Genomic DNA, 22,229 nt, shown 5'->3' on the forward strand with positions numbered 1-22,229 from the left:
CCTGTGACACATTATGACAGGAATTGCAATGACCGTTATACATTATGCTACACACTGCAATGCCCCTGATACATTATAGCACATACAATGTCTGTGACACATTATGACACACACCGCAATGTCCGTAATACATTATGCCACACACTGCAATGCCCGATACATTATAGCACATACAATGCCTGTGACACATTATGCCACACACTGCAATGACCTTGAGACATTATACCACAATGCCCGTGATATAGTATACCATACACCGTAATGCCTGTGACACATACCGCAATGCCCTGCCCGTTATACCCTATGCCACACACCGCAATGCCCGTTATGTATTATGCCACACTGCAATGACCCTGAGACATTATACCACATACCACAATGCCCGTGATATAGTATACCACCCACCGTAATGCCTGACACATTATGACACACACCGCAATGTCCGTGATACATTATGCCACACACTGCAATGACCCTGAGACATTATACCACATATCACTATGCCCGCGATATAGTATACCATACACCGTAATGCCTGTGACACATTATGACACACACCGCAATGTCCGTGATACATTATGCCACACACTGCAATGACCCTGAGACATTATACCACATATCACAATGCCCGCGATATAGTATACCATACACCGTAATGCCTGTGACACATTATGACACACACCGCAATGTCCGTGATACATTATGCCACACACCGTAATGCCCATTACACATTAAGTCCTACAGTAAGGCTTCTAATTACTTTTCAATTACCTGCTCGTTGTCAGGGGTTTTCATGCTCAGGGTGTCATGCTCGTTGCCAGGGGTTTCATGCACTGGGTGTCATGCTCGTTGCCAGGTGTTTCATGCACTGGGTGTCATGCTCGTTGCCAGGTGTTTCATGCACTGGGTGTCATGCTCGTTGCTAGGAGGTAGTCCTTGTTGCTAGGGCTGTGCTCCCAGTGCCACATATGTCCCCAGTGCCAGATATTCCCCCACGGTGCCAGGTACTCACATGCCCCAGTGCCAAATATAGCCCCCCCCCCATGTGCCAGGTACACATATACCCCCCCAGTGCCACATATGCCCCCAGTGCCAGATATTCCCCCCCAGTGCCACATATGCCCCTAGTGCCAGATATGCCCCCAGTGCCATATATTCCCCCCCAGTGCCAAATATGCCCCCAGTGCCATATATGCCCCCAGTGCCAGATATTCCCCCCCAGTGCCATATATGCCCCCAGTGCCAGATATTCCCCCAGTGCCATATATGCCCCCAGTGCCAGATATTCCCCCCCAGTGCCATATATGCCCCCAGTGCCAGATATTCCCCCCCAGTGCCATATATGCCCCCAGTGCCAGATATTCCCCCCAGTGCCATATATGCCCCCAGTGCCAGATATTCCCCCCCAGAGCCATATATGCCCCAGTGCCAGATATCCCCCCCCCATTGCCAGATATCCCCCCCAGTGCCAAATATTCCCCCCAGTGCCATATATGCCCCAGTGCCAGATATTTCTTCACCCACCTCCCGCCCGCCCCGCCGCCGCTTTTTGGAGGGACACGGAGGGCACAGCTCGCCTCTCCTGTGTCCCTCCGGCTGCGTCATCTCCGGCGGCCGCGGGTCTAATAGGGGGAAGTGCCGGTTCGTGAGCCAATTAGAGCTCACGGACGGCACTTCCCCCTATTAGACTCGCGGCCGCCGGAGATGATGCAGGAGGGACACAGGGAGGCGCGCTGTGCCCTCCGTGTCCCTCCAACAAGCGGCGGAGGGAAGGAGACCGCAGACTGACATGTGGACGCTCGTCCGCATGTCAGTCTGCTGTAAATCAGTGGCGCCCCCGCAGCCCCTCGCCCCCAAGCCACCGCGAGGGCTGCGGGGGCAGTAGTTACACCACTGATAGCTGTATCCTGTGGAAAGGCTGCTGGGGTGCAGAAGTGTTTGAGTATCCAGGTAAGTTCTGGGAGGTTTTGCCAGAAAAAACTGTATCTTTTATATTGACCTTTGTAGGTCTAGTGTGGGGCCGATGTTACCTTCTTACTAATGCATTTCATCAGTTATGGCATCTGCCAGTCTCTGGGAAATTGGCGCAGGCACCTTTTTCCAGGTGATTTTTATAGAGTGCATATGCAGATCTCTGGAAACATGGCATCTGTAATATCTCATAATATCTGTGACACCATGTCGCTTATGCGATGTGTGGATGGGCCCAGGGACCCGTGTGCGCCACACACCCTGCACCAATTATAGATATACCCATGTTTATAGTGTTCAAAAGATAAAGCTTCGTATCAGTTGCTCAAAGGTAGAATATTAATCCTATAACATTAGTAAGGAAACCATTTTAGTGCACTTAACCACTAGGTTTATATAAAAAATGAATGCATTTACAACACTACAATTAACATTTTGAGTTTTATTTTATTGAATGTTCTTGATTGACAGCAGGGCTGTTTCTAGCCAATTTGGCTCCCAGTGCGAGATTTAAAAATGCGCCCCCCCATGACATAAAATAATGTGCCCCCCCCCCCCCCACACACCTAGATAAAAAAAAACTTGCGCGTGCACCCGACAAGGGGGCGTGGCCTCATCTAAATGGGTGTGGCCTCATTTAAATGGGCATGGCCTCGTCTGAATAGACTACCTCACAATCCAGTTTTTGACCCTGCTCCAACAGATCACGACCACCACAGGTAAAAAAAATTCTACCATATTAAGCCCCACACAGTAATGCCCCCTGCACCATATTATGCCACACACCGCAATACCCTTGATACATTAAATCCCCACACTACGGCAGGCAAAAGTCCCCATTTCACACATTACGGCAGGTGTCCCCATTTTACACATTGAGAGAGAGAATACTTACAGAGGCGATTACCGCTATTCGGCCCGCCTCAGCAGTCGCTCCTCGCGCCGGCCTTTCCCTCTTCCTAAGTTGGATCCCCCTCTGTACTCCGCGCGGGGGGGGAGTTTCGCGGAGTGACGGGGTTGCGTCGTGACGTAACGACGCAACAGCGTCATTCCGTGAAACTCCGCCCCCCGAGCGGGTTACTCGGGGAGAAATAGGAGGGGGAAGCAGGTAGCCACAGTTAGTGCCGCGGCGGGCGCCCAGTGCGGTTGCACTGCTCGCCTGCCCCAAGAAACTGCCCTGATTGACAGTATGTGCCACTGAATGAGGATACCACTGATGTGCAGCCAGCATGCGCCTGTCAATCAAAGGAGCAAGCCAAATGAGCTTCTAGGGTCTGCATAGTCTGCAGCCCATAGAAGCACAGTAAGGCCAGCAATTTAGCACAGTGTTGGCTTCCCATAGGAAGGACTTACTGTTTATCTTATTTCAGAGTAACATTCTCAGGGGGCATCAAAGGGCATCCTCCTAAAACTGCTGACCCGGTTTGAGACTGGCAGATTGGAAAGCTGCAAACCAGTACATGTCCCCAGTGCCGTAACTGGACATTTTAGCGCTGTGTGCAAAAAATAGCAGGCAGCGGAGGCTCTCACAGCCGGAATTACCACAGGCAGTGGCGCCTCATATATATGGGAGCTGACAGTAGCGCTCCCACTCACTGCAGTGGCGGGTCTCACAGGCAGAATTACTGCACGGGGCTTGTGTAACTCCAAATGGCACCTGCGGCACTGCTCCCCATCCCTTACAGAGGCAGCGGCGGGAGACAGATGCCAGCGGACAGCGGTACTTACACTACTCCCTCACTTAACACAATGGCCATACGTGGGGGTGTGCTGCCAGATGGTACGCCTTCAGTTCAGTTGGGCTGTGGGCAAGGCACCATCGGCACACACCTAGTTTTGGACATGCATGTCCCATCCTCCTCATTTACGAGTAGACCAGTTTCTGCCCAACTGCAGAGTCCGGGACCTTCTCCTGCTATGCCCTACTCAAGTAGTGTGATCATTCTCACTGGTGAAGCGCTGTGTCTGGGCTCAGTGGGGATGCTGGTCAGTGGCGTATTTTACTGGGGGGGGGGGGAACGGCGGGAGGGACTGCAAGTCCTGCAACCTTTAGGTAAAATCTGCCATTGTATCTAACTTTGATCCAATATATACACATCTTACTCTAGGAAAACCTACAATTCACACTGTACTGCAAAAAAAAAATGTCTTCTATAGGGTTTTAAATTGTACAATAACCATGTCTTCATATTTTAAACATTAGGGGGTATATTTACTAAGCATAATAACACCTTTTTATCAGAAAAAAGAATTAATGATGTTTAAAGGGAATACATATGGTTTAAGGGCTCCCACCTGTCCTGTTCCAGACAGTGGGATCCCGGTCACCAGTATGCCGGCAGCGGGGTGAGCACTAGAAAGCCCCTCGTGGGTTTGCTGTGCTCGCCACGCTGCGGGCACGGTTATATTCTCCCTTTATGGATGTCGTGGACACCCATAGATGGAGAAAACCTGAGGCACCAGTATTTCGGGCAGAGGCATTTCAACGCCTGTCTGTATTCCGGCATTGGCATTGTGACCACCGGGATCCCGACAGGATGTCTTGTGATTGCCTCCAGTTTAAAGCAATTTACTAAACTATTTACATTTGAGAAATCATAGATTTCTCATGCAGTCTCGTCAATATCAGTGGTTACCATGGGGGATATTCAATTATCCCAGGTAATCTACCGGGGCTAATTGTCCTGCCAGGGCTATCTAATTAGCCCCGATAAACAGGCGCGTGTCGCGGCTTATCAGGGATTTTGTTTCACCTAAATTGATTGTCTGTAAAGGTGCACACAATTTAATATATATAAAATACATACATATATAATAAAAACATAAAAATATTTAAGAGAAAGTTAGATGGGTCACCCCAAATGTTATATATGTAGATTTGCCAATTATGTACTGGATTATTTATAAATTGCAATGGACAGTTCTTACTCCTATGGAACTGACAGCTCAGTCCAATGTACTATGAATCCAGTACATAATTGGCAAATCTGCATATATAACATTTGGGGTGACCCATCTAACTTTCTTTTAAATATTTTTATGTTTTTATGATATATGTGTGTATTTTATATATATTAAACTGTGTGCACCTCTACAGACAATCCATTGACAATGCTAAATTCCTTTGTCGTATAAACAACCCTTTATGAAGCTAAGAACACTGTACGCTGTTTACTTAAGAAGTACCGTAATGGTACGCTAGTTGCGTAACGATCGCTCAGCCGTAGGCGAGACGCTCAAGCGTCACGTTCGCTCACGGCCCAGGGATCACAGGACACGTTATTGGCTATGACTAGAGTAATGATTCGCTATGGCGTAGCTTACGCTCGAGACCACGAGGAGGTCACCAGCGGCGCAGACGCTCACAACGCTATACCTTAATGTTTAAACCTTATACCAAAGAAATACAAAGAATACCTTAATGTGAGTACAGGGTGTAAGTGCAACCTTGTGTAACCTGACTAACTACAAAGCTGCTTGAGCGTCACCGACGCTCAAGTGAACACTTAACGCTATAGAAAACACACAGATACTGGTTTAGGTTCCAAAGCCTATTAACTGTATTATATCTAATATACTTGTAAAAGGGGATAACAGTACAAATGATACACTACAATATAACAGAGACTTCCTAACCACAGAACTAAAATACAAAAAGACAATACTACTCTGACCTAAATGAAATACAATACAATACTATAATACTATGGGAGATATAAGAGAAAAGAGGAGAGAGAGGGAGAGAGAGAGAGAGAGAAAGATAGAGAGAAGTTGGCTCACAGAAAGACAATGATTACGGAGAGAAACTTACGCACAAGGGGAAACGATCGCATGCGCCTGGACATCCAGCACCCGATTTTCAGCAATGAGAACCGTTGAAGAGTGAGAGCTGGATGTGGTCGGCCTGCCTATTTATGCCCCACACACAATGCAATCTCCTGGTCCTACAATCCCATTGTCCATTGGCCGAAGGAATTCGGCCCTGTATCATAACAAAAGGTCATAGGGTGATTCATACAGGTGGGCTGTGACGATTTCCAACAGCTCAGGTGGGTGGGAAACTGGGTTTCCCGCCGCATACCTGAGTATGTGTAAATAATAGAAATGGACATAAACTTCTTATGTCCATAACTATTCGCACGAGCGATTAATACGCTCCAAACCAACACCGGAATATTGCTAATTAAATACTCTTCCGATGGGTACCAAACACTGCTGTATGATTCCTGTTAGACCCTTCGTACGATATAAAGAGGGATTCCTCAGCTCTGGGACATTGTATTTTAACCAAACTTTCAGAATCTATCAAAGGGACCATGATCTATAAACTACATTAATTGTGAACATTTGTAACGAATGAGTCGCACGCTACGACTACATAAACTCTACCGTAAATACGCATACCGCGCCTGCGAGTGCACGCTATTGCGGGTATGCGCCTCCACGGGAGAGCGTACGCACGCGCAGCGCGGACCAGTGTGCGGTGCAAATATGGCAACGTGCATTGAGACATTTTTCTGACTTTGACAGTCCACCCTTTGGCAGTCAATAATAACTGCCACAAAACATTTAAGGAGAAAAATGCAAGTCAGGGGTTAATTGATTTCCATGGTTGGGTAAGGGAGGAGAGAGGAGAAGGTGTGAAGAGGGTATGACCTAGTGAGATAGCAGAAGCATGTGTGTATGAATCCATGTTTGGGGGGTCATGTATCATCGTGCCGTACGTGTTGTAAATCAAGCTTCGAGGTATTGCGAAGTATACATTTGAATTCCTTCTTATCCTGTGGTACAGGTCTGTGGATGGGCTGTCAAACTTTACCGAGCTCTTTTCGGATTTTGAACAAAATGGGGAGCACATTTTAGTTGATGATACATGAATGGGGGAGGTATGTGGTTGCTGATATCTGTGCCTGTATTCCCTATCGTCTATGTGTGTCGTTACCTGAGGGTTGTAGAGATGAAGATAAAGAACACTTACGAAAAATGCAATGATATTCTATGTCAGGGAAATGTACATCTGTTGTTGAAGTTGTGTTCGGTATCTGTTGAGAGTCGTCTTCTTTGCGCTGTTTTGCTCCTTAGGCATGAGCAACAAGCTTTGTCAGTGCCATCAGATTTACAAAAATGTTGGGCTAGCGTGAGTTTAAAAGTACTAGGGAAACTGGGGATCCATGGCAAAGTTCATCAAGTGTCCATATTTAAAGTTGTCAAATCTTCTTCTTTGGTCAATCCGTTGTCTGTATACATCTCGTCTCGTCAGCTTCCTCGTCCAAGGGGGTCTTTGTATCTTGGAGAAAAAGCAGAAAAACAGGTGAAAGAAACGGACCGTATAATCGCATTTTCATCACATCCTGGTTTCTATCATTGGGTCATAAATCAAATCCAGGTTAATTACGGTTTCCTCACTCCTCAAGCTCATCACTTTTGTACTTTGTTTGCACCTCATTAAAGCCTGCCCGCATCTAAATATCAATCCAATCGATATAATGACACCCAAGATACATAGTAGAAACTTTCCAACATCCATTATGACTCCTTGAGCCCAGTCTCCCAAACCGGAGAACCAATTTCGCGGGTTCAACCATGACACCCAACCAGTCAGCTCATTACCTACAGCAGCAAGGGTGAGATTGTGTTTTCGACGAAATTCCCACTTCAATTGGAGAATATCGTCCATCTTTTGGTCTATGACCTCTACCGGGTCCTCGGTGCTATTTGTGATGTACGTGCAACACTTTATGCCGTACTGTGTTGCCAATGTAACACAATATCCGCCTGTTACTGCTGTAAGATAATTAAGAACCATCCTATGCTGAACTAGTTCTGTTTTATAAGCTTGAAGTTCTCTTCCAGTGTATCTAAACGTGTCATCATACATTTCAGTGATATTATCTAACAAATTGGCGAGTGCGGAAATGTATCTATAATTCATCACTCCCCGAGCGGTACGAGTGAAATCTAACGCTACCAGAACCTGAATCCCGGTGGATTCATGGATAAGATCAGAGGCCGGATGCTCTAACCTTTCTGACAGTTGTCTTTTAACTCGGTGCTCGTAATGAGTGTGAGTATAAGGAGCTTGGGCACCACGGTGTATGTCCTTCATTTTGTCATGTGTTACAGTCATCACTTCAGGCAATACTTTTCCAATATAACACAATCCTTCAGAGTTTGGGGCAAGCCACTTGTACGCCTTTCTCCCGCATATGAAATATGCATCATCGGGGAGAACATAAGGGACGGAGAAGGACATGACCATGTTACAAACCTTCCAGGTGAAATCTCCTGACCCTAATTCTTCCATCTGCCTAATGCACGTATCGGTTTGTACGATATGTGCACAGTATCCTGGTGATACCTCTCCAACTCTAGTAATCCTATTTCCTAAGGTATATCGATACCGGAAAGATTTTCCTCTACTGGTTATGTGGCGTACGAGCTCTGTATCTGTAGGCATTCTATCTGCTCTGTGTGAAAAGGTCATGGTAAGGTTGCTCCATGACACTTCCCAATTTCCCGGTTTTCTGGGATTGGAGATGTTAAAACATAAGAGGGACCTATCCACATGGTATTGGTGGAGCTTCAAACTAGGAGGGCTGGAGATGTTAAACCTCCGGTCCACCGGTCTCCCACCACTTAGCTCAAGTACCTCCCCTAACGTTAAAGGAAATGGTACTAGCCCTGATTTACTGTGACCCTGAGGTACTTGAGAGCATACCCAACAATCTGTTTGGTTTAACACGTTACCCACTAGAGAGTGATAGTCACTCAATGGATGCCGGTCCATATGGATATTAAAACTAGATTGGCATTTCTTTATGCATCCATCTTCAACCAGATTATCACAGAGCCTACAGATACAATTTTCTTCAGCTAACAATCCATCACAATTTCTTCTATCGGATCGTTTTCTGATACTCGCCTTTGCTTGTTGGTTTGGTTGATCTTGGAAAACTACGCCTCCATCATCATAATCGGAACCCATTCCAGAACCTCTCTCGACCTCTATGGTACTCTCGCCGGAACAGACTGCTCTGGTCAACATCATGGTTAACATCAAAATCCGGATCACAGTCTCTTGGGGCAAGTCCATCTTTGAGGAAAAAATAGAGAAGAATGAGAAGGGGGAAAAAGAAATCTTAAGGGAGAGGGGCTGGGAAGTGGAGAAAAACAATAAAAGGGAGAAGGGAGTCGACAACTGCTTTCGGTCTTCAAGGCTCAGGTGCCGCCTCAGTCCTCCTGGAACAGACACTCCAGTGATACAACCTCTACCGTCTGTTCCTTATCACGGGACTTCTCTGGATCGGCAACCTTTTTGCAGTGGGATGAATGGACCCAAGTCTCTCTCTCAGCAACCTTCAATGCTGTGGTGCTAGTCAATAAGACCTGGTATGGTCCTTCCCATCTATCAATAAGACAACCTGAGCGTAGAAAATTTCGTATCATTACATAATCCCCAGGTTCAATGTCATGACAATTACTATCTGGTAAATCAGGAATCACCAACTTCAGATTATCATTTTGATTCCTCAACTGTTTACTCATGTTAATCAAGTATTTTACAGTTACTTCATTGTTACATTTCAAATCATCCTGAGGGTTAATCATGACATGCGGTTGTCGACCAAACAGAATTTCAAAAGGGGACAGGTTAAGAGGGGACCTGGGAGTGGTTCTGATGCTATACAAAACAATGGGTAAAGCTTCTGGCCACGTCAATCCTGTCTCTGCCATTACTTTACTCAATTTATTTTTAATAGTGCTGTTCACTCTTTCGACCTTCGCACTCGCCTGTGGACGATACGGAGTGTGCAGCTTACTATCAATTCCCATCAACTTACACATTCCTTGAAAGACATCACCTGTAAAATGGGTACCCCTATCACTTTCAATGATTCTAGGGATACCATATCTACATACAAATTCCTGCACAATTTTCTTAGCTGTAAACATAGCGGTATTTGTAGCTGCGGGAAAAGCTTCGACCCAATTCGAGAAAACATCTATACAAACAAGTACATATTTCAAATTTCGACATGGGGGTAATTGAATGAAGTCAATTTGTATTACCTGGAAAGGGCCGCCGGCAGGTGGGATATGGGATGGTTCTGTAGGTATTGCTTTTCCAATATTCTTTCTCAGACAGGTAAGGCATGACATTGCTCTTTTACTCGCATGAGAGGAGAATCCTGGGGCGCACCAGTATGCTCTTACCAATTTGCACATCCCCTCCTTGCCTAGATGAGTCAGCCCGTGAGCTGCTTCAGCCAGACATGGAAGGTATGCCCTGGGGGCCACTGGTTTACCATGTCCATCCGTCCAGAGCCCTGAGGGCTCCTGGCCATATCCCTTTGCCTTCCAGACTGCTCTTTCCTGTGTGGAACACAAATTCTGCATCTCACACAACTTCTGTGTGTTGATGGTATTAAATACCATCAGTTGTGTGGTGTCTGTCTGTATGGGGGTAGCAGCTGCAAGCTTTGCGGCTTCGTCTGCTCGGCTGTTACCAAGGGATACTGGGTCTTGGCTATATGTATGTGCTTTACATTTGATAACAGCCACTCTATCGGGTTCCTGTATCGCTGTTAGAAGCCTTTTTATGTGAGCTGCATGCGCTATCGGTGTACCAGCTGCCGTCATGAAATTTCTGAGACGCCATAGCGCTCCGAAATCATGTACTACCCCGAACGCGTATCTAGAATCGGTGTAGATATTGGCAGACTTACCCTTAGCCAATTCACATGCTCTGGTTAGGGCGACCAGTTCAGCAACCTGGGCTGAGTGAGGTGGGCCTAGCGGTTCCGCTTCTATGGTGTCTTGGTCATCTACGACTGCGTATCCAGTACACAAGTCTCCCGAGTCTGACTGTCTGTGACAACTACCGTCCGTGTAGAACGTGAGTTCTGCATCTTCCAGTGGATTGTCACTGATGTCAGGCCTTGCGGTAAAATTTTGGGTCAAATATTCCATACAATCATGTGTATCTTCCTTTGCATTAAATCCTCCTTCCCCATCACTCTCACCTTCCACCCTTTGTGTCTGACCAGGCACACCTGGGAGAAATGTTGCAGGGTTTAATGCACTGCATCTCCTTATGGTGATGTTTACTGGGGCCATTAATGCCAATTCCCATCTTGTAAACCTTGCTGATGAGACGTGTCTGGTTTGGGCAGAATTCAATAAGGCAGATACCGCATGCGGTGTATGGATTGTGAGGTTGTGGCCTAGCACGACATCTTCGCTTTTTGTCACTAGCAATGCTATCGCCGCAACGCTACGCAAGCATGTGGGGAGGGATCGCGCTACCGTGTCTAGCTGAGCGCTGTAGTATGCAATTGGCCTGCTGGCATCACCGTGTTTTTGTGTTAGTACACCTGCTGCGCACCCAGCACTTTCTGTTCCGTATAGTTCAAAGGGTTTCCCATAGTCTGGCATACCTAGTGCTGGTGCCTGCGTTAGACACTGTTTGAGTCTCTCAAATGCTGTTTCGGATTCGTCTGTATGCGAAATCCGATCAGGTTTGTTTGAAGAGACCATTTCCTGCAGAGGTAGCGCCAATATGGAAAACCCTGGGATCCAATTACGGCAATACCCACACATTCCTAAAAACGTCCTGATCTGTTGCTGGGTTTGTGGCAGTGTCATGTCTCTAATGGCTTGGATTCTATCAGCGGTCAGGTGTCTCAGTCCTTGTGTTAGACAGTGTCCCAAATATTTTACCTTAGCTTGGCATAATTGCAACTTGTCTTTGGAAACCTTGTGACCTGTGTCTGAAAGATGAAACAGGAGCTGTTTCGTATCCTTCAGGGATGCCTCCAATGAATCAGAACACAGTAGTAGATCATCCACGTACTGTATCAACACTGATCCACTCTCCGGTTGGAAAGACTGTAAACAATCATGCAAAGCCTGAGAAAATATACTTGGACTGTCTATGAAACCTTGGGGTAACCGAGTCCACGTGTATTGGACTCCTCTGTATGTGAATGCAAACAAATATTGGCTGTCAGGGTGCAGAGGTACCGAAAAGAAAGCGGAGCAGAGGTCAATAACAGTGAAAAATTTGGCAGTGGGAGGAATTTGCATTAGGATGACAGCTGGATTAGGCACTACGGGGAACTGACTCTCAACTATTTTGTTAATCCCCCTTAGATCCTGCACTAGCCTGTAACCCCTCCCCCCACTCTTTTTAACAGGGAAGATGGGACTATTTGCGGTGCTGGACGTTCTTACTAGAATGCCCTGTTGTAGCAAGCGCTCTATTACGGGAAAAACTCCTAGCTCCACCTCTGGCTTCAGAGGATACTGTGGGATTTTTGGAGCTATCCTACCATCTTTTACTTGCACAACTACTGGAGCTACGTTTGCCATTAATCCAGTGTCCTGTCCATCTTTTGTCCAAAGCGACTCTGGTATCTGAGATGTCATCTCTTCTACTTGGGATGGATTCCTATTTGTCATAATGGAATGTGACATTAATTTTGATGGGGAGTCTAGCATGTCTCGTACTTCCTGAGCGTGATTCTCAGGAATGTCCAAGAATACACCTTCAGGAGTACAATAAATGACGCAACCCATTTTACATAGTAAGTCTCTTCCCAGGAGATTAGTTGGTGCAGATGCAGCCAGCAAAAAGGAATGCTTGGTATGCAAAGGCCCTATTGTAATCTCGGCTGGTTTGCTAACAGGGTAGTGCTGGACTACTCCTGTTACTCCCATGGCTGGAATTGTCCTACCAGTGGTTCTCATGCCCACTGTCGAATTTATCACTGACTTGGCCGCCCCTGTGTCTACAAGAAAGTTTAAAGTTTTACCAGCCACATTGATTGCAATCTCTGGTTCGCTTCCAAGACTGGCAATCAACTTAACTGGCTGCAGATTACAGGTATGGCCATACCCCTATTGGGTATGCTGACCTCCCTGAATCCCATTGGCAGCAACTACTTGTGGGGGAGTTAGCTGGGAACTACCAGAGGCATGCCAATCTCTGTTCGGGGGATATCTTTTTGTTTCCCCTGTATGTGGCTCAAAACTCCGCCTCTGTGGACCCTGCTCCCAATGTCGTGTGTTGTGTTGTTGTCTAGGGGGTTGAAAAGATCTTTGTACATTCTTTGTTCTACATTCTCGTGCATAGTGTCCCGGTCTGTTACAAGAAAAACATGTTATTACACTTGCCTTACCCACAGGATTCGGTGGTACATACGCAGGCTGCCTTGTGGTCAGCGCCTGTATACTTACGGACATCAACTTATCACTTTGCGATTCCCTGTGCCTAGTGATGTTTCTGTCGTGATCAATAGCAGCCTCTCTCAAGCCGGACACTGACAGACCTCGCCAGCATGGTTGCGTGGTCTGAACCCTAGTCTTTAATGTTTCCTTTAAACCATCCATCAGTACAGATACTGCTACTTCTCGATGGTTTGGGTTGGTCTTAATGTCTTCTATACCAGTGTACTTTGCCATTTCTAATAGTGCCCGGTGAAAATATTCTATTGCCGTTTCGGACTCCTTTTGCTTAATGGAAAATATTTTATTCCATTTAACAACGGCTGGGAAATACTCTTTTAGCTGTAAATTTATCCTTTTTACATTATCCTTGTTGTACACGTCTGTAAGCGGTACATCTTTATCCAATGCACAATCAGCTAAAAATTGAGTTGCGTCAACATTGGAAGGTAAACAAGCTCTTAGCAGTATCTGCCAATCCTTGTTGTTGGGTTCTACAGTGTTACCTAGATCCCTGATGTATTTTTGGCTAGCAACTAAATCCTTCCTGGGGTCAGGAAATTCGGACACTATTGTTCTTAATTCCATTCGGGAAAATGGAGTGTACATGGCAATGTTCCTTATGGGAGTGGCTCCAGACACATCTGTTTTTCCATTGGGAACTGCTATTACCCTTACAGGAGCAATTCTAACAGCCTCTTCCTGTGTAGATTCTACTGCTTGTTGTGGTACAATTGTTTCAGTGTAGTGCATGGTGCCGTACTTACCCGTTGACACGACCTCACCTATCCCTCCGCTAGGGGCTTTCACTAATCTCGTGGGTGTCGCTGTGCCTACTGTGGTCTCTGCTATGGTGGCTGCAAGAGAGAGAGCTGAAATTGTTGCTGAATCGTCTTCTTGATCACACTCCTGAGGAAGGTTCAAAACAGGGTACATCTTGCACGGGTTAATACTTGCATGAGTTATTTGGTTAACGTCATTAATATTTACAGGGTTACTAAGAGTTTGTGTTTTACAACCCAGTGCGTTTCTCTCCGCAATCAACCTCTCTCCTGCAATGTATGGTGGAGGAGGAGCTGTGGCAATCAACTTCCTGACTGCCCCAGATCCTGCCGCCAGAGCCAAACCTCTCTGTATCTCACCTTCCTGGTGCCATAACTGTAAACAATCATGATGTTGAATTCGTCTCTTTGTTGATTTTACGAGACATATCCTCCTCCTTAAATTTTGTAACACTTCTGGACTGAAGCTACCTATTCTTGGGAATTTGTCCCTGTCTTGTACAGTCATTCTCTCCCATTCATCACATAAAACCTCTGTGTGACTACCGTATTTTTCACACATTACATATCGTGCCGACCCAACTGGTCGGTTCTCTGAATCAACCCGAACCGAGGTTGATCGCCCCCTACCTGAACAAATGGCCCCCATAATCTGCAGGCGTTGCTTATTCCTCCTTGGATCTTTATCTCAAGGTTTTCAGCGAACCCTTACAAACAAACCAAGATGTCCTTGGGCAGGCCGGCGGTGGTGGTTTATCAAGTACCCCACTTACTTCTCGCCCACGTTGGCCAGTACTGCAATCACTGTAACCAGAGCTGCTGTACCCAACCTAGGGCCCCTGTGAACCTTTATTTACTGGGGCGCGTTCCCCAGCAAGTATCGGTTGTTGGATAGTTCCTGAGTGACCAGCGAACTTCCCTTCCAAAAATAAAAAATTACACAAATCACGTCAGAATGTACAAATAGCGTTTGTGACCACTTTACTCTAATGGTATTAGGTCAGATTACTAACTACTGCACACAATTACGTGCGGTCCAATCGTTCAGTACACGAGCACTACTTGTCATGTACTGAAAGATCAATGGAATCGATGTTTCCGGCCGCGATTCCTTCAGCAAGAGCTTGTATGGCCTATATGGGTTCTGCACCAACACCCCAGGCGTTGTGCCACTGGACTTTTATAGCGGACCTCTTTGTCTATTTTACCTGTTACCTTATGACCTCCTGGTCTGTTACCTTATGGTCCGCTATACTCTAATGCTCAAATATTATTTAACCAGGGATGCCTCCCTAGCCACCGTATATGTCACTTACACGTGTGTCCCTTGACGAGTACCCGGCTTTCCTTTTGGTTCCACCTTAAAGTTATATAAACTTTTGTATACAAAACACACTCACTCAACACATGTACACTTTTGTTTCTATATCTATTTCTGCGCAGAAATTGTCTTTAGGCCAAAAGTGTTACCAATTAGGAGCAGGATCTGTTAAACTAAATTTCAGATTTTTCCAAAAATAGATTTGCGTTATTTACCGCGTTGCGTTATCTACCGCTGTGCGTTAATTATTGCCTTTGCGTTACTTCACTTTATCACAGCTTGAGCTACGTGGGCGTAACCGGACGCTACGTTGCGTAATGAACGCTGCGTGCGTCTGCCTTTGGATTGCGTACGCTAGTCTTTGTTAGCGACACGTGTACGCAATATAAAGATCCACCGTAACACAATTTCTATTTTTATCAATGTAAATGATCCCTGATCATCTACCGCAATCCACACTGACTGCCTTGTATCTCAGACAAACCGTGTGTTTGTTCTATACTTTAACTATCACCTCTACTATGAAATAACAGCAAATCTCTTTTTAGCACTTTCTATCAACTATAAAATTTGGCAAACAGGAATAGTGATATACGAAAATGAAACAGAAAATGCAGATATATGTATGCGTGCGTGTATACGCAAGACAGAAGAGAAATAAACAGTTTTAAAAGACACAAGCGTTTTGTTCTTACTTCCGGTTCCCGGATTCCTTCAGCACTCTTTATCTAAGCGAAGCAGACGCTTATCCCGTCAGCACTGGGAGACAACCTCCCACCCTTTGCTGGGGGATAATGTCTGCTGATCTACCTAGTGCAGATGTGAGAAGTATAGGACGAGTTCCCAATTGACAATGCTAAATTCCTTTGTCGTATAAACAACCCTTTATGAAGCTAAGAACACTGTACGCTGTTTACTTAAGAAGTACCGTAATGGTACGCTAGTTGCGTAACGATCGCTCAGCCGTAGGCGAGACGCTCAAGCGTCACGTTCGCTCACGGCCCAGGGATCACAGGACACGTTATTGGCTATGACTAGAGTAATGATTCGCTATGGCGTAGCTTACGCTCGAGACCACGAGGAGGTCACCAGCGGCGCAGACGCTCACAACGCTATACCTTAATGTTTAAACCTTATACCAAAGAAATACAAAGAATACCTTAATGTGAGTACAGGGTGTAAGTGCAACCTTGTGTAACCTGACTAACTACAAAGCTGCTTGAGCGTCACCGACGCTCAAGTGAACACTTAACGCTATAGAAAACACACAGATACTGGTTTAGGTTCCAAAGCCTATTAACTGTATTATATCTAATATACTTGTAAAAGGGGATAACAGTACAAATGATACACTACAATATAACAGAGACTTCCTAACCACAGAACTAAAATACAAAAAGACAATACTACTCTGACCTAAATGAAATACAATACAATACTATAATACTATGGGAGATATAAGAGAAAAGAGGAGAGAGAGGGAGAGAGAGAGAGAGAGAAAGATAGAGAGAAGTTGGCTCACAGAAAGACAATGATTACGGAGAGAAACTTACGCACAAGGGGAAACGATCGCATGCGCCTGGACATCCAGCACCCGATTTTCAGCAATGAGAACCGTTGAAGAGTGAGAGCTGGATGTGGTCGGCCTGCCTATTTATGCCCCACACACAATGCAATCTCCTGGTCCTACAATCCCATTGTCCATTGGCCGAAGGAATTCGGCCCTGTATCATAACAAAAGGTCATAGGGTGATTCATACAGGTGGGCTGTGACGATTTCCAACAGCTCAGGTGGGTGGGAAACTGGGTTTCCCGCCGCATACCTGAGTATGTGTAAATAATAGAAATGGACATAAACTTCTTATGTCCATAACTATTCGCACGAGCGATTAATACGCTCCAAACCAACACCGGAATATTGCTAATTAAATACTCTTCCGATGGGTACCAAACACTGCTGTATGATTCCTGTTAGACCCTTCGTACGATATAAAGAGGGATTCCTCAGCTCTGGGACATTGTATTTTAACCAAACTTTCAGAATCTATCAAAGGGACCATGATCTATAAACTACATTAATTGTGAACATTTGTAACGAATGAGTCGCACGCTACGACTACATAAACTCTACCGTAAATACGCATACCGCGCCTGCGAGTGCACGCTATTGCGGGTATGCGCCTCCACGGGAGAGCGTACGCACGCGCAGCGCGGACCAGTGTGCGGTGCAAATATGGCAACGTGCATTGAGACATTTTTCTGACTTTGACACCATTTATATTTATCCTTTAGAGCTGCCTTTTTTTCTGTTTTTGTGTATATTTATAGGAGTGACTAACCCTATTCTTGGCAGCTGCTGATTAGTGAACCAGCCCTGTTTTAGAGCCCGACCCCCAACCAATTGGTTACCTTGCCATTTTGTTTCACCTGCCTCCGGCAGGCGAAGCAGAATCTCCGGAAACAGCCCCGTTTACGTCCGAAAACGGGGCCATTTCACCTAAAAACATGCAAGTTTCACTGAACCTGTGTGTTCTTGGGAGAAAGGTTTTTTTCTACAGGCGATCAATCTGGATAGCCTGTAAAAAAAATCGGTGAAACATCAGAAAAAAGTCAGAAAAACGTCAGTTTTCGGCTGTTTTCGGCCCCAATGTTTTACCGGGAATAATTGGATATCTCCCCATGTGTCTATGGCACATTATATGCATTGCGGTCTTAGGGCAAATTACAGACTTTGACAAGATAGTCTTATCGCAGCTTTTGATGCAAACATAATACCATCTCTGGTTGGCATTATGCTTACTTATATTGCAGTCCCATGCAAGGCCCCATTCTAATGTACTGTGAACCTTTTAATTTGACCACTGGCCAATGGGCATGGGCAGCCATAACCCACAAACACAAAAATGTATGCAGTGCTGCTGCTGTAATTTTTTAATTTTGTATTTTTTAGCAGTGGTAATGATCCTTAAATAAATTGTGATGTACTTGATGAAATGCGTTGGTAAAAGTATCTGGGAACAAGACTATCCTATAATTATAGAGACTGCATGGACCACAAACACCACTTGGTCACTTCATTTACCGTTGCATAGAGAACGCTTTATACTGTATTGGATTGGTTGGCCATTGGAGCTGGGTTTCCATCTCTCAGCAGCAATTCCTTACAAGTGCTACAACTCTCAAGGTAATACACCAAATAGGAGGACAGTTTGATATCCAACTGACAGAAAGTAACAAAGAAACCTTAATGGGCAGTTTACATCCATAATAACATGTGTGACTATATTACTTACTAGCTACTAATCTCTGTATAAAATGACTTTTAACTGCTATTGGGACTTGGACATTGGACTCTAATGAAAAGGCTGTATTCTGAGTTTACAGTTTTATATATACATAACAACTAACCCTTTTGTTTGTCTGCTACCTGCTAAATTTAAGAACGTACCTCGTCTTTTATGTGAGCCTCTGATATTGATGCCTATATATTTCTCCTGCAGTTTCTATCTATCTGCTCTGACATCTGAGATTTGAGGTTTAAACCAACTGCTATGACTCTGATCTAATTTTAGATTGTTGCTAATTTTGATGCATCATTTAGTTTTACAATTATTTATTGTTTATTTCCAGTTAATTAGTTTTTTTTAGAGATTTATATTGTATGTAAAAATAAATTATTGTTATTTGCAATGGTTGTCTGCTTTATCTTTATAAAAGAGCCAGTATCACTACTAAAAATTACTAAAAAAAAATATTAGTAAATTTAAAATTTTATTTGCACTAAAGGGGTTATTCAGGTTTGTTGGCAAACCAAAAAAGTTAGCAACTGGGCAAAACCATGGCCCTCATTCCGAGTTGTTCGCAGCGGATCATCGCATCACAAACGGCAGGAAAACCACAAACTACGCATGCGCAAAAGCGTAAATACGCATGTGCAAGCATAGCGATACGACACTTGTGCAGAATTACTACACAGAAAACTGCTCGGAATACACAAACGAAAACGGGGAGTGACGGAGGCGTGGCAGAGGCACGGCTTCGCAATCCTACGACATGGGCGTGAAAGTGGGCGGCTAGTGTGGGAGTATGCATCCAGCAGTAGGCGTGTTTTTGGCAAAAATGCGTATCCTATGTTAAAAGTACTTGACAAATTTTCGCAATCTACACGCAGCAGAAGAGTGAGTCTGCAGCTACTCAGCACTTGTGAAGTATTGTTACAAGCGTGTGTCTGCTCTAATTAGCAATTAATTAGCAACTGAATTCACCTGTTGAGCATTTACTTGCAAAACACTGCTCTTACTAAATAATACAAGCAGCAAGTATATGACCACTTCAGATTTGTTTTTTTAGGCCAAACAAATCTGACACACTCACAAATAATGCACTGTATTTTTTGAACCAATAAAAATTAACTGATGTTAAATGCATGTTTAATTTTTTTGTTTTATAATCTCAAATGTCACTAAACTAACTAATAAACTACATCAGCTAAATCTTCTCAACATAGACATATTCCTTTGTACATACCAATTAACATGAGCACCATAAGGCAGCCTACATTTAATGTGTTTTTTAAATTTAATAAAAAAAAATATTTTAACAATATGTGTCCATATCTAATACTATGGCATGTTGCCCCTAGTAACCCATTTTTTTTGTTTTTGTTTTTTTATATGTTAATTTAAGTGTTGTGCAAGGCATACAGATTCAAAATTACACTATGCAATGTTTGTCTTAATATTCTGATTGTTCCCTTGTTCCACAAATGTCAATATGCCATGTTCAAGTTTACAGGGCACAGTTTTCATGAGTGCATAACCTTTAATAAAACACACAAACAAATGTAAAGTAATTTTTTTTTACTTCAAATAAAGGACAAAATCAACACAACATGGCTACAAATGAGCATCACATACAGAGATGGACATAGAAGCAAGCAGATGGCATTGGGCAAATGCACAGAGCAGAACCCAGTACTATGGTAACCCCTTATTCTGCCAGAATTTGTTTTTATCAATTAAGTAAGTGAACCCCCAGCCAGACTAAACTTTTAGGGGAACTGAGGTAGATTCCGGAACAAACACACAAACACAAACATACACAGCACGCTAGGAAGAGGAAGATGGCTCAGGTGTAGGCACAAATAACTCACAGGCTGCAATTATAACAAAACATTTCACTTTGAGGGAGTTCTACATTCTGGCCACACAAGCCAAAATCAAAAAATACATCGAGGCAACATGTAAAACATGGGTGCTGCCCATCTGGAGAGACATCACTTTCTCTTTTTTTTCCCCGCCAGATGATGTTCTTCTTGGCTTGGTCTGTGGAGCGACCTTCGAGGGCCCTGCCCTGTGGGATGTTCTTCCTGGGCAGGGGGAAGGGAGGGAGCTGATGTGGCAGGCTCTCTGCCACTGTGGGCAAGGGAGACAGCGATGTCCTGGAGCCCTTGCCGAATGGAATTGGCAAGTTCATGGAAGGAGGAGGTGAGTTGATCTTGTCCCTGCCTGATCTCTGCCAGACCTTGGCAGATTTGAGCTACACCTTGCTCCACACTGGTTCTGTGCTCAGTGAGCCGGACAGGTATCTGGCTTACCTCCCGGAGCATCCTGTCCTGAAAAGCATTCAGGCTCTCACCATACCTGGCTATTTCAGTCAGGATTTCCCGGGATAGCAGAGGGTTGGGTGGGGGGGCCAGTTGGAATCTGGATGGGTGGGATTTGTGGTCCCACACTGCCAGACACACTAGGTCCCTCCACCTCAGCCTCAGCCACATAACCCTCCTGTGACTCTACCTGCTCACCCCCTGTGCTGTGTTATGTGCAAAGCAAATAGAAGAATGAGTGGAAAAAGAGTAGAGAAAAACAATATGAGACTTTTGTTTACATTTTAAAATAAAAATAAAAAAAAGTGTGTAAACTTACCTGGCAAGTCATGTGCATGGAGTATTTCAGGCAGGTCCGTGTCTATATAAGACACCCCAACCCCCTCCTCGTAGCCCACACAGTCCATCGCTATCTCCTCCAGATCTGTGTATTCCACAGTGGCAGCTGGTCCTCCCCCTGTTGCCCTCGAGGCATTCCACTCCGCAGACCTCTTGCCCTTCAGGCGGGATTTGAAGTCGGCCCAACTACATATGTGGTGAAAAACAGGGGCAAGGTAGTGTTAAATTTTGGAAACCTGCTTTAATATATAGTACACATGCTATGCATTTGGTTGCTATAGGCAACATCACATCTAAGTTACTTTATAATAATACTTGGCACAGAAAATGGACTGGCAATATACACTTACCGTCTTCGAACTTCCTGCGAGGTGCGGACTATTGAGCCGACTTCATTAATAGAATTAGTGATGTCCCTCCAAATTCTGTCTTTGGTTGCAGCACCCATGTTTTTGGGTCCTCAATGTATTTTTTGCATGGCCTGTGTGACCAAAATCCGTAACTCCCTCTTAGTGAATGCGGGCTGTCTCTTTTTTTTTCCTGGAAGTAGCCTGTGAGCTATCATCCTGACCTTCATCACCATCTTCCTCTTCACTAGCTGCTTGTGTAGTTTGTGTTTGAACTGCTAGTCCAGAATCACCCTCAGTTTCCCCACTAGCTATGTCTGGCAGGGGATTCACTCCTAACTCCTGGGTAGCAGAAGGAGTTTGTATAGTACTGGGTCCTGGAATTTCAGAGACTACATTTGCAAAATCAAGCATCTGCCTCCGCAGTGCTAATCTTCTCTGTGTTAGTGCTGCCATCTGCTTCTGCACCTCGTCCATCTCTGCTGCCGTCTGCTCACGAGTAGCCATGTTGCTGGTAGCATGTGTGTATGCACGAGTGTTCGGGTATTTATAGCTGCTTGCGTTTTCCGGTGCAGAATTCCGTGCAGGTGTATATTTTGCTAATTGGTCCAGTAATTGCTGCACTGGCTATGTGAACG

The sequence above is a fragment of the Pseudophryne corroboree genome, chromosome 8, assembly GCF_028390025.1.
Source record: "Pseudophryne corroboree isolate aPseCor3 chromosome 8, aPseCor3.hap2, whole genome shotgun sequence".
NCBI classification, from domain to species: domain Eukaryota; kingdom Metazoa; phylum Chordata; class Amphibia; order Anura; family Myobatrachidae; genus Pseudophryne; species Pseudophryne corroboree.